The 14,744-nt window shown below is 36.2% G+C and overlaps 1 long non-coding RNA gene across 2 annotated transcripts in view; it reads right to left on the reverse strand.

The window, feature by feature from the left end:
• The window catches only part of LOC129553375 (uncharacterized), a 393,842-nt gene that overhangs the window by 192,907 nt on the left and 186,191 nt on the right, over positions 1-14,744 (reverse strand). For both annotated transcript variants that reach the window (XR_016037387.1, XR_016037386.1), the window contains one exon: positions 3,859-3,904. This is a non-coding gene — a long non-coding RNA (uncharacterized LOC129553375). The remainder of the gene's footprint in view (positions 1-3,858; positions 3,905-14,744) is intronic.

The raw sequence follows: 14,744 nt of genomic DNA on the forward strand, positions 1-14,744 counted from the left end.
TGTTGGTAGAATCAGAGTTTGGGGCTAGTCACTTCTGCAAGTCGGATGAGGAGAAAAACTATTACACAGTATGCAATACTGTTTCAAAAGAGATCTTATACCCACTAATTTTTCATTTTTCTGTTAAAAAAAAGAATTTGGTACATATGTTCAAGATATTGTAAATTAATGCTACCATTGAATTCAGACTAATGTGAAATCAGAGATTCTCTGACACAGTTCAAGCCATTAATAAGTCTACTTTTGCTGGTTGAAATAATGTCAAAGATTCATTTAAACAGCATCAGTAGTAACTTGCATTATATACAAGTTCTAACAATACTCTGTTTCTTCTAACAGAATTCACACAAAGAATTGCTTCTTTTACATGTAATTTCTACTTTGCAAATAACTATCCATACTTTTAACCCACAGAGACATATTTGTTACTGTCTTATCAATAAAAATAATGTCTTACACGTGTATAATATTTTAAGGCTGGCAAAGTGTTTTGGATCCATATGAGGTAATGTATAAATAATTTCAATACCATATAGATTTTTAAAATAAATTTATAAATAATTTCTGAAACAACTGGTCTGGTTTTAAGCATGAATGCAACTAAGAATCATTAAAGTTCAATTTAAAAGAACTTTTACTGTGCATCAAAAATCATGTGTTTATATCTTTTGTATTTCATTTATCAGAAGAATTGTTAACAATTACTACTGTGTTACTCCAAAGATAATAGGTAGGTAGTGGTACTTTATAAACATTTGGTAAGACTAAATATTTCTACCTGATTTCTCCCCCTTGTCACACTTCAATCCAATTTAGCTGACTGCCATTTATTCAGCACCTACTAAGTTCAAATAGGAGTAACACACAGTCATTACCCTCTAAGGGTTCACATCTTGTAGGAAAAAAATTAAATGCAAGATGAAATTTTGTATGTGACATAACATGTATGATGAGACCTGTTTTTGCAAAAGCTTTATGAAGATGTAAGGCGACTGGCGAGGATTAGGATGAAGGGAAACCTCTCTTTGAAAGCTATGAAAGAAGGTGTCATCTGGGGTGAATCTTGAAAAAAAATCAGAATGTTACTCTTACATACCTAGAACATAGTTGCATAAACACCTACATTATGAGCTTTTCTTTCCCCTGACCATTTATGTGCACTTACCTAATACTTTTTATGACTCTTTACTGTAACACTTTTTCTTTACTCCTTAATTTCCTAATTCAAAGTACAAGTGAGAATTATCCTTTTGTATGCCTGCCAAAAATGTAATTAAGGAAGGCCTGCTTTCATTCTATTTTAAAGTTCTATTTAAGAAAAGATTTAAAGGGCCTATTAAATAAATAATGGCACATCAAAAAATTGTCTAATATGCAGCCATTAGAAAGGATGAAATAGATAACATATATTGACTTAGAAGAATCTTCATAATTAAAAAGTTAAAAAAAAAAACACAGACTCATACATATGGTGTGAAAGCATTGTGTGCACAGATTGATATTGATATTTGTGTATATAAAGAAGGAACCTTGAAAGAAAAACACCAAAACTTCAGTGGTAGCTAACTTTGAGGGAAACATATTTTTCTATTTAGTATAATTCTCTAATTTTAATGTTAAATACTTCCTAACAACAAAAGTATTGATATTGTAAGAAATACAAAGCATACAACACCTAATTTTTTCCCATTCTAAGACTGGAAAAGATACAGGTGTTATTTAAGTCAGTAACCTAATTCAATAATTCTTCAAGAATGAAAAATTTAACTCAAAACAAATTTCAGAAAAGCTGAAATATCACAAACTACATGAAAATACAAATTCAAATTCTTAAATTCCACTGAAGAATGATAATTTTAAAAACTATGTTTATAGTAAGGCAGATTTCTAATTTTATTAGAATTAAGGCTAATTTTTTTTTTTGGTCAGTAACCAGCAAGTCTCATTATTTTCTGTCAAAATACCAAAAATATTGGTGATAATCTCCTAGAGATAAAAGACAATACATAAAAACACATGAATCTGCTTTATCATTCTTTGGTGCTTTAGAAACTGGAAATAAATTATTTTCTTTCATAGTAGATAACATATAAAGATTAAATAGAATTCATAAAATCTCGGCTGTTCATTAGAAAGTGATACAATGACCCACCACAAAGGCAATTACAGATTAGAACTAGAAGGCAGTAGCTAGGAAAATAAAGTATTTCCAGACCTTCTGCAACAGCAATATATCACAGCTGGTCACTTCCAGAGCTACAAAAGGTATTCTTGTCCATCTGTGAGGTCCACTTGTATCACTCAGCCAGAACACCCAAAATGAGTACAGGTGAGGAGACTCAGCAACTTAGAGGCACCATGATTTGCCAAATACAAATCTCATGAGCAGTGAGCAAATGATAGTGTACCAAACACACATCAAGCACAAAAGATCATCAGCTAAGTTAAAATAAATGCAACCTGCATTTCTTGCCATCTTTATGACTCCTAGCTCATTGTTGTTTTTATGTTATTATCATTTTGCTTTTCCCATATGTTTTTAATCTGTACCATTCTGCCTCTTTCAGGAATTGAGCAGTTTGTCTTGAATTAGAAAAGAGGTGCTAGAATGTGGAAGTGGGAGGTTGACCTACATCTGAACAATTTGCATATGATTCACCGCAATTAAACAATTTAGTTTGAAATAGCTGCAATTAAGCTATTATCAGAGAAGTATCTACTAGAGTAGAAATTCTAAATTTATCTTCACATAAATTCTAGCCAAGAAAAGGGACACATTTTCTGGCACTCATTAAGAAAAGCTAATACAGAACTAAATTCTTCCAAATTAAAATTTATTTTAATAAATCACTGATACCTAATTATACTTATGGCAACTTTGGTTGTTTCTTTAAAAATTATAGTTTTAAAATAAGAAGAAAACTATGAAATTATGGTAGGTTAAAGAATCTTAGTTTCTAACAATATATTGTATACATTAATACACAAAAGTGTGGTTGTGTGTGTGTGTGTGTGCCCAGTCGAGTTCGACTCTTTGCAGTCCCATGGACTGTAGCTCGCCAGGCTTCTCTGTCCATGGAATTTTCCAGGCAAGAGTACTGGATGGAGTAGGTTGCCATTTCCTCCTCCAGGGGATCTTCGAGACCCAGGGATTGAATCCACATCTCGTGCATTGGCAGGTGGATTCTTTACCACTGAGCCACCTGGGAAGCCCATACATAAGTGTATATATTATAAAATTATCTTCTTGATATATGGAAGTCATACATGGTAATGTCAACTATGCTAAAATTATGAAGGTAATACAAAATGTAAAATAATGAATAAATTCTGCCCACAGGGGAAAAAAAAACTCTAAATAATATAATAAACTGTAGTAATATGTAATAGTAAGGGGTTTCCAGGTGGCTCAGACAGTAAAGAATCAACCTGCATGAAGGAGACCTGCGTTCAATACCCAGGTATGGAAAATCCCATGCAAATGGAATGACTACCCTTTTTTTATTTTTGCCTGGAGAATTCTTGCTATGGACAGAGGAGTCTGGTGGGCTATAGCTCATGGGGTCACAATGAGTCAGACATGATTGAGTGACTAACATTTTCACTTTAACTTCACAGTATATAATAATATGAAAGAAAAATTCAAACTGACAATTAAACACTATGCATTGGATGATTGCAAGTAGACAGGTGAGTAGAGATAACACATCTTTAAGATTTTCCAAATAACCAACATTAATTATGTCTATATCTAAAAAAAGGTGTAAAGTATTAAAACATAGCTAAAGCAAAAGCATTCTATTTGCCACTGAATTACAAATATATTCTATAACCAGAAATAAGGGTTCTTTTTCCTACCTTTAGAGGCACATAAGAGACTCTCTGACTAATCTTCAAGGATATCCTAAAAAATAAATAGAAAATGAATGACATAGACAGCAACAAAATAGGAGGATTGATTTAGCATTATTATTAACACTGAGTGTTAGTGGTCTATTTGCTGGGGTTTAATCTATTTACTGTGTCAAGGAATTGCTTTTTCCCTCCACAAATGAGTTTGACAGCACTGAAGCGCACATAAGCATTACAATAAAATATATGTTGACACATTTTTGCTATCTGTTGGGTATGGACATAGTGATTAAGACTCTTCTTATTTACAACTATTAGCCAATTTAACAATTTTACTGTTTACAGTAAAGGTAAAAAGGAAAAAAATAATCATGCCTTATTACCAAAATAAAGCAAAAACAAAACCCTATAAAACTGCAAACACTTCTAGATTTAATAACATATTTTTATATCATTAGGTGTCACACTGAGTGAAGTAAGTCAGACAGAGAACAAGAAATATCATATGACATCCCTTACATGTGGAATCTAAAAAGAAATGATGCAAATGAACTTACTTAGAAAACAGAAAGAGACTCACAGAAAAGAACTCATGGCTGCCAGGGGAAGGGATAGTTACAGACTTTGGGAAGATCATGTACACACTGCTATATTTAAAATGAATAACCAACAAAAACTTATTGTATAGCACATGGAACTCTGCTCAAAGTTATGTGCCAGCCTGGATGGGAGGCGGGATTCGGGGGAGAATGGATACATGTGTATGTATGGCTGAGTCGCTTCACTATTCACCTGAAACCATCCCAACATTGCTAATTGCCAAGCAATAGAAAATGCTTTTTTGTTAAAAAATTAAAATTAAAATAAAAAATAAATAAAAATTAAAATTAAACTTAAAAATACAATTAAATAAAAATAAAAAATAAAATAAAAAAAAATTTGTAGTCCATTTTATGGATATGATCACAAGATTTCAACCTGGAGTGAGATCAAGTCCCATGTTCCAGAGTTTTAAAAGAGATATTACCTCGAAGAAGGAATTACTGTAAGGAAATTCTGGTGCTCTTCATTAGAAAAGAACTGATCTTAGAACTAAGAGGTAACTTAAAAATCAACTGATCCAACATCCTCACTTTAAAAAATAAAGCAGTATCCCATATCAAGCTTATGGCAGAACTAAGGGTATAATATCCATCTCCCTGCCTCATCCCGCAGCATTAATTTACTTAATTCTTCATAACTTCCAAGATTAGAAAGGAGTAGAGAAGAGTGGAATTCTGTATTTAGATTTGGAAAAGTTCCGTCTTCTTGGTCAAGCTTCATACTCCTAATTACATAAATGACCTATTGAATTAATATTTATTTTATCTATATCATTCAAAACTCCTTTCCTTGGTAAAGAGAGATATAGTCCTCCTTTGGTATCTGAAAGGGATTGGTTCTAGGACCTCCTCTTTCCCATGGATACCCAAATCCCTGGATGCTCAAGTTCCTTTATAAAATAGCACAGTATTTGCATGTAACCTATGCACACCCTCCTATATACTTTAACTTTTTTCCTTCCTCTTTTGAGATATAGCTGACATATAGCACTAAATAAGTCTAAGGTACACAGCATAATTATTTGATTTACATGCATCATCATTTACACAATATATTTAGCGAACAGCCATCATTTCATATAGATACAAAAATAAATAGAAAAAAACTTTTTCCTTGTGATGAGAACTCTTCAGTTCAGTTCAGTTCAGTCACTCAGTCGTGTCCACTTTTTAACAACTCTCGTATCTAACATACAACAGTGTTAATTATATTTTTCATGTACATTACACCCCCAGTACGTATTTATCTTATTGTTATACACATTACATCCAAAGTACTTATTTATCTTATAACTGGAAGTTTGACCTTTTGACTGCCTTCATCTAATTCACTCTCCCTATACCAGTATCTCTGGTAACCACAAATGCGATCTCTTTTTCTGTGAGTTTGCTTGTTTGCTTTGAAGTATAATTGACCTGCAACACTATGCTCTTGGTTCACAACAAAGTGATTTGATATTTCTATTTCAAAATGATCATCATGATAATTCTTGTTATTGTCTGTCACCCTACAAAGATACTACATAATTATTGACTATATTTCCCACTGCAGATGGTGACTATAGAGATTAAAAGAGGTTTGCTCTTGGAAGAAAAGCTATGACAAACCTAGACAGCATATTGAAAACAAGAGACATTACTTTGCTGACAAATGTCCATATAGTCAAAGCTATGGTTCTTCCAGTAGTCATGTATGGATGTGAGAATTGGACCATAAAGAAGGTTGAGCACTGAAGAACTGAGGCTTTTGAACTGTGGCTTGAGAAGACTCTTGAGAGTCCCTTGGACTACAAGATCAAACCAGTCAATCCTAAAGGAAATCAACTCTGAATATTCATTGGAAGGACTGATGCAGAAGCTAAAACTCCAGTACTTTGACCACCTGATGTGAAGAACCGACTCATTTGAAAAGACCCTGATGCTGGGAAAGATTGAAGGCAAGAGAGGAAGGGGATGACAGAGGATGAGATGGTTGGATGGCAACACCGACTCAATGCACATGAGTTTGAGCAAGGTATGGGAGATAGTGAAGGACAGGGAAGACAGGGTGTGCTGCAGTCCATGGGGTCAGAAAGCACTGTACGCAACTTAGTGACTGAACAACAACAGTATTTCCCACACTCTCCATTTTATACCTCTGATTCCTTTATTTTGTATCTGGAAGTCTGTATATCTTATTAATCTCCCTCTTCTATTTCTCTCCTTCCATATATTTTAAATCATCTCTAGATCAGTAAAATACCTTATACAATGTACATCCTAGGTAAAGAGTTATCTGAATAGAAAATTCAAGTTTTACTTTGTGAAACTTCCTTGAATACTTTTTTTTAATACTTTCCAAACAGCGGTAGGTTGAATCCGTGGATGCAGAACCCCTGGATATGGAGGGCCAATTAAACTAATGAGTTCAATGACAGGATTCTTGTCATAAACTTCTTATAATCAGTGACAAAATTCAGGGGGGAAAAAAACAAGAGCTACAAAGCTGACAAAAACTGTCATGAACACTACAAGCAGGGTATGAGAGAACCAACACAGTAGCACTTCCCATAAAATCTTTTTACTGGGCAGTCTTCAAGAGAAGTCTATCAGCACTCTTTAACAAATGGCTCCCCTCTCTAAACTGATCTGTATAACTATAGGCAGTAATGAACTCATCTGCAATCCAACTAGACTTCATTAAAAATACATACTTATTATATGTACAATCATTTGTGATCCTTAATAAAATGCAATTTTTGGCTTATTAAAGCATTTCCTATGAATGCCTTTATAAGATGGACCCTAGTTTGTGTTGCTGTTAAGAGTAACCTCTACGTTTTCAGAAAATGCAATAACAGAGTCAACATTACAAAATAGAATCCACCCCTGTACTAATAAGATCTAGAATTTTGAGAGACTGGAAGTTGTGCACACAGCAATGTCACCCCTATGGGGATGTTTTCTTGTGCTGTAAACTCAGGCACAGCTTGTGTTTGCCCTGCTGGAAACTCATAGTATCACAGTAAGATGTCACTCCTCTTGCTGGACAAACTCAGTGATTAATTCATGTTTCCACTGCAGAATGTCAAAGGATGAGAGTCACAGTTTAAAAGTTATATCAGATATCAAAAAGACATGGAATAAAAAAGTGTTTCCAAATGTGAAATTTAAACATTTGGAGCGTAGCTAATCAAAGTACTAGTATCTCTAAGAAGATAAAGCACTATTTAGTAATAAGAGACATTTGTTGGATTTTATTGCTACAATTTTTCAATTATATTTAAATCATGAGGAAAGAATTCTGAAAAAAAAAATTGTTTCTGTGAGCCAAAGTTTAAGCAACTTAACCCAACCATATTTAAGAGAAATAAAGTCATAGAATGAATTACAAGGAAATATGTTCTTTGAAATTTCAGTAAGCAATAAAGTAAAAATGTTTCTACATTTTTCTAGAGGTCAGCCCTCTTACAAATATATAAATATAAACACAGCAAATTACAAGGAGATAATGTTCTTTGAAATTTCAGTAAGCAATAAAGTAAAAATGTTTCTACATTTTTCTATTTAGAGGTCAGCCTTCTTACAAATATATAAATATAAACATACACATGGTATTGTGGGTGAACACATTTACATTGTACACAAACAAGTATGGTTAAACACTGAAATATAAGTTTTAATCCATTATGTATTTTATGTTCTCAAATATCTTTGGCCAGAGACTAGAGTTCTGGTTTTATAAACAACTCTAATATCAGGATTATGATAAATAAACATGTCTACACGTTTCAAAGTGACATATACAGTATAAATCACTGCCACTTTAGGGCAAGATTACCAGAGTGTGAGATACAAGATTTTGTAGACAGTTGGAGAAGGAAGAAGTGAATGTTGAATTACTATTTTCAATATGAAGTTAATTAGAAGCTCTCTTGTTTTCTGCTTTCCTCTTCCACTGAGGAGACTACTGTTTATTAAAGATGCCACCAAAAAACACTTAAAAGATATCCTGTTTTAGAAAAATGCAGTTTAAACAGTCTAAAGAGTTTAAAATGTCATATAAATCTAACTATGCTTTCTGGTTTCCCAGGTGGCTCAAGGGCAAAGAATCCACCTGCCAATTCAGGAGACACAAGAGACTTGGGTCCAATCCCTGGGTCAGAAAGGTCCCCTGGAGGAGGAAATGGCTCCAGTATCCTTGCCTGGGATATTCCACAGACAGAAGAACTTGGTGGTCTACAACCTGTGGGGTCACAAAGAGTCAGACAGACCTGAGGGACTGATAACACACACACAACTATGCTTTCATTCCTAAGGTCTTTTGTTCTTTCATCAGAATAAGAGGACTTAACAAGTGTATATTCCACAGAGAAAGTTGCTTAACGCATTTAAGAAAAGCAGAATTAGACTGTAGCATTTCGGTCTCAGCACACAGGAACAACCAACTTTATGTCTTCATGTTATACCTCTAACATAAAATATGATGTTTTATCCTCGACCCAGGGATTGAACCTGGGTCTCCTGCATTGCAGGCAGATTCTATAACATCTGAGCAACCAGGGAAGCCCATAGAGAATTATATTTCAAACATTTATTAAAATAGAGTTTGAACTTATGGTTAACAGGGGGGAACGGGGGGGTTGGTAGATAGGGTGTTTGGAATTGATATGTACACACTGTTATATCTAAAATGGATAACCATCAAGGACCCACTATATAGCACAAGGAACTCTGTTCAGTATTCTGTACCAACTTAACTGGAAAAAGAATTTGAAAAGAGGTGAAAAGTGAAAGTGTTAGTTGCTCTGTCACGTCTGACTCTTTGCAACCCCTTGGACTGTAGCCCACCAGGCTCTTCTGTCCATATTTTCCAGTCAAGGATACTAGAGTGGTTAGCCATTTCCTTCTCCAGGGGATCTTCCCTACCCAGGAATTGAACCTAGGTCTCACATATTGCAGGCAGATTCTTTACCTTCTGATCCACCAGAGAAGCCCCCTAAAAGGATGTTCAGTTCAGTTCAGTTCAGTTGGTCAGTCGTGTCCGACTCTTTGTGACCCCATGAATCACAGCACGCCAGGCCTCCCTGTCCATCACCAACTCCCAGAGTTCACTCAAGCTCACTGCCATTGAGTCGGTAATGCCATCCAGCCATCTCATTCTCTGTCGTCCCCTTCTTCTCCCGCCCCCAATCCCTCCCAGCATCAGAGTCTTTTCCAGTGAGTCAACTCTTCGCATGAGGTGGCCAAAGTATTGGAGCTTCAGCTTTAGCATCAGTCCTTCCAATGAACACCCAGGACTGATCTCCTTTAGAATGGACTGGTTGGATCTCCTTGCAGTCCAAGGGACTCTCAAGAGTCTTCTCCAACACCACAGATACATGTATATATATGGCTGAGTCACTTTGTTGTATACCTGAAACTAACACAGCACTGTTAACCAACTATACTCCAAAATAAAACAAAAAGTTTAAACAATTTTTAAAAATTGAATTTAAATGTTTTGTATTACCGGTGGGTCAACTGGGTTAAAACCTTTTGGATGTCTAGATAAGTTTTCTTGTTTTACATACAAATAGATGAATACAAATGTATACTATAATATTTAAAGTAAAGCCTAATTTTATTATCAAAACATATGTTTTCCATTGATTTCCACTATGCTGAGTACTGCCATTTTAAGAAAAGGTGGGCATGAAAACTACCAAATTTTTAGCTTTGGGGTTCACGTCTAGCTTCTCTTCATATTACATGATGTCTCCTGGTACTATATTTTTACTTGAAAACTTATATTCTTCTATGTGGATCAACACAGAAGAATAAGGTTAAAAAATAAATTTCCATTTAAGAACAAAAATTTTCTGATTTTATTAATAAAGAATAAATTTTTCAGTTCAGTTCAGTTCAGCTACTCAGTCGTGTCTGACTCTTTGCGACCCCATGAACCGCAGCACGCCAGACCTCCCTGTCCATCAGCAATTCCCGGAGTTTACCCAAACTCATGCCCATTGAGTCGATGATTCCATTCAACCATCTCATCCTCTGTCATCCCCTTCTCTTTCTGCCCTCAATCTTTCCTGGCATCAGGGTCTTTTCCAATCAGTCAGCTCTTCACATCAGGTGGCCAAAGTTTTGGAGTTTCAGCTTCAACATCAGTCCTTCCAATGAACACCCAGGACTGATGTCATTTAGCATGGACTGGATGGATCTCCTTGCACTCCAAGGGACTCTCAAGAATCTTCTCCAACACCACAGTTCAAAAGCATCAATTCTTTGGCGCTCAGCTTTCTTTCCAGTCCAACACTCACATCCTTACATAACTATTGGAAACACCATAGCCATAATTAGATGGACCTTTGTCGACAAAGTAATGTCTCTGCTTTATAATATGCAGTCTAGTTTGGTCATAACATTTCTTCCAAGAAGCAAGCGTCTTTTAATTTCATGGCTGCAATCACCATCTGCAGTGATTTTGGAGCCCCCAAAATTAAGTCTGTCACTGTTTCCATTGTTTCCCCATCTATTTGCCATAAAGTGATGGGACCTGATGCCATGATCTTAGCTTTCTGAATGTTGAACTTTAAGCCAAATTTTTCATTCTCCTTTTTCACTTTCATCAAGAGGCTCTTTAGTTCTTCTTCACTTTCTGCCATGAGGTAGTGTCATCTGCATATCTGTGGTTATTGATATTTCTCCCAGCAATCTTGATTCCAGCTTGTGCTTCTTTCAGCCCAGGGTTCCTCATGATGTACTCTGCATATAAGTTAAATAAGCAGGGTGACAATATACAGCCTTGATGTACTCTTTTTCCTATTTGGAACCAGTCTGTTGTTCCATGTCCTGTTCTAACTGTTGCTTCCTGATATGCATACGGGTTTCTCAAGAGGCAGGTCAGGTGGTCTGGTATTCCCGTCTCTTTCAGAATTTTCCACAGTTTATTGTGACCCACACAGTCAAAGGCTTTGGCATAGTCAATAAAGCAGAAATAGAAGTTTTTTGGAACTCTCTTGTTTTTTTGATGATCCAGGAGATGTTGGCAATTTGACCTCTGGTTCCTCTGCCTTTTTTAAACCAGCCTGAACATCTGGAACTTCAAGGTTTTCATATTGCTGAAGCCTTCCTTGGGTATTTTTGAGCATGACTTTACTAGTGTGTGAGATGAGTGCAATTGTGTGGTAGTTTGAGCATTCTTTGGCATTGCCTTTCTTAGGGACTGGAATGAAAACTGACATTTTCCAGTCCTGTGGCCACTGCTGAGTTTTCCAAATTTGCTGGCATATTGAGTGCAGCACTTTCACTGCATCAACTTTTAGGATTTGAACTAGTTCAACTGGATTTCCATCACCTCCACTAGCTTTGTTCCTTGTGATGCTTCCTAAGGCCCATTTGACTTCACATTCCAGGATGTCTGGCTCTTGGTAAGTGATCACACCATTGTGATTATCTGGTTTGTGAAGATCTTTTTTTGTACAGTTCTTTTGTTTATTCTTGTCACCTCTTCTCAATGTCTTCTGCTTCTGTTAAGTCCATACCATTTCTGTCCTTTATTGTGCCCATCTTTGCATTAAATGTTCACTTGGTATCTCTAATTTCCTTGAAGAGATCTCTAGCCTTTCCCATTCTATTGTTTTCCTCTATTTCTTTGCATTGATCACCGAGGAAGGCTTTCTTATCTCTCCTTGCTATTCTTTGGAACTCTGCATTCAAATGGGCATATCTTTCCTTTTCTCCTTTGCTTTTCACTTCTTTTCTTTTCACAGCTATTTGTAAGGCCTCCTCAGACAGCCATTTTGCTTTTTTGCATTTCTTTTCCATGGGGATGGTCCTGATCCCTGTCTCCTGTACAAGGTCACAAACCTCAGCCCATAGTTCATCAGGTACTCTGTCTATTAGATCCAGTCCCTTAAATCTATTTCTCACTTCCACTATATAATCAGAAGGGATTTGATTTAGGTCATACCTGAATGGTCTAGTGGTTTTCCCTACTTTCTTCAATTTAAGTCTGAATTTGGCAATAAGGAGTTCATAATCTGAGCCACAGTCAGCTCCTGGTCTTGTTTTTGCTGACTGTATAGAGCTTCTCCATCTTTGGCTGCAAAAAATATAATCAATCTGATTTCAGTGTTGGCCATCTGGTGATGTCCATGTGTAGAGTCTTCTCTTGTGTTGTTGGAAAAGGGTGTTTGCTATAACCAGCACATCCTCTTGGCAAAACGCTATTAGCCTTTGCCCTGCTTCATTCTGTGCTCCAAGGCCAAATTTGCCTGTTACTCCAGTTGCTTCTTGATTTCCTACTTTTGCTTTCCAGTCCCCTATAATGGAAAAGACATTCTTTTTGCGTGTTAGTTCTAAAAGGTCTTGTAGGTCTTCATAGAACCATTCAACTTCAGCTTCTTCCGCATTACTGGTCGGGGCATCGACTTGGATTACCGTGATATTTAATGGTTTGCCTTGGAAATGAACAGAAATCATTCTGTCATTTTTGAAATTGCATCCAAGTACTGCATTTCAGACTCTTATTGACTATGATGGCTACTCCATTTCTTCCAAGGGATTCCTGCCCACAGTAGTAGATATAATGGTCACCTGAGTTAAATTCACCCATTCCAGTCCATTTTAGTTCACTGATTCCTAGAATTTCTATGTTCACTCTTGCCATCTCCTGTTTGACCACTTCCAATTTGCCTTGATTCATGGACCTAACATTCCAGGATCCTATGCAATATTGTTCTTACAGCATTGGACCTTGCTTCTATCATCAGTCACATCCATAACTGTGTGTTGTTTATGCTTTGGTTCCCTCCTTTCATTCTTTCTGAAGTTATTTCTCCACTGATCTCCAGTAGCATATTGGGCACTTACCGACCTGGGGATTTCATCTTTCAGTGTCTTATCTTTTTGCCTTTTCATACTGTGATTTTATTTCATACATTTTTGTTCAGGAGAAATACTTGTGTTTTTCCTAGCTTTTATACACCTTATTTTCTGTTCTACACCCTACAATTTGAATAACCTAATTCTACACTTTGAATCCACGTCCACAGAAGGGTAAGGGTTATCATTAGTCTTTTAGGCTTAGTCTCTTTAGTAATACCAGAAAATTGTGGTTTAGTTAACGGCACACAGATTCTTCTCACAAAAGGTTATAAGACCTAATGCTTTTATAGTATTCTAACCACCTTCATTCTCTCACAATATTAATATGGCCTAACCAGTCCATTCTAAAGGAGATCAATCCTGGGTGTTCATTGGAAGGACTGATGCTAAAGCTGAAACTCCAATACTTTGGCCACCTCATGCGACGAGTTGACTCACTGGAAAAGACTCTGATGCTGGGAAGGGTTGGGGCCAGGAGGAGAAGGGGACGACAGAGAATGAGATGGCTGGATGGCATCACCGACTCTGTGGACATGAGTTTGAGTGAACTCCGGGAGTTGGTGATGGACAGGGAGGCCTGGTGTGCTGTGATTCATGGGGTCGCAGAGAGTCGGACACGACTGAGCGACTGAACTGAACTCACTACAAGCCCATTTGTGACATTTCAAAAGCTGCAGCTTCCTTTCATGGTGATTGCATGGCTTAAGAATTGTTCCAACAGTAACTTCATGTCCAAGGAATTTGATAAGGCCTTTTTCCCTACAAAGACTCTTTTGGAGATGATGATATGACTGGTTTTCTGCCAAAAGACCTGGCGTAGAGATTTATCTCCAGTGATTCCCACCCCTCCCCTCCAAGTGACAGTTGGAACATATCCAGGAGGATAGCTGTAGAAGTATTCTTAAGTAATTTTAAGGACCCAGATGAGGTCTTGTCAGTTGATCTGGAAAAAGCAGTAATGGTACCCCAATGACAGATTGTAAGATTGTCCTGTTTGATACATTTCTGGAGTAAAAATCACCATGCAGGTAGAATTTGCTGTATTTTAAAAATCACACAGATCTAGTATGTGTGGTTTTTAACTGTGTTCATTACACACATGATAGAGTAAGTTTCATATTTATTAAAAGTGCATACACACTCTTTTTAAATGTGTTTTGTCTTGCAATAAATTGAATACTCAGTATTTTATTCCTAAAATATCCCAACTTTCATTTTGGAAGATACAAAATAATTAGTAACTTTAATTAAGGAAAGAAGAAATTCTAGTTCTGTGTTTACATACTATCCCAAATAATAAGCAAATTAATAAATAAACATGTAACCAAACAGATAGTGATAAGTGCTATGAAGATAGATAAAGCTTGGAAATGGGGGCGTGTGGAGCCAGTGTTAAGATTTTAGATAAGGTTGGAAGATTAGGATGACGAAAGA

The sequence above is a fragment of the Moschus berezovskii genome, chromosome 1 (assembly GCF_049115385.1).
Source record: "Moschus berezovskii isolate FMDL1 chromosome 1, NW_MosBer_1.0, whole genome shotgun sequence".
Taxonomy (NCBI): Eukaryota; Metazoa; Chordata; class Mammalia; order Artiodactyla; family Moschidae; genus Moschus; species Moschus berezovskii.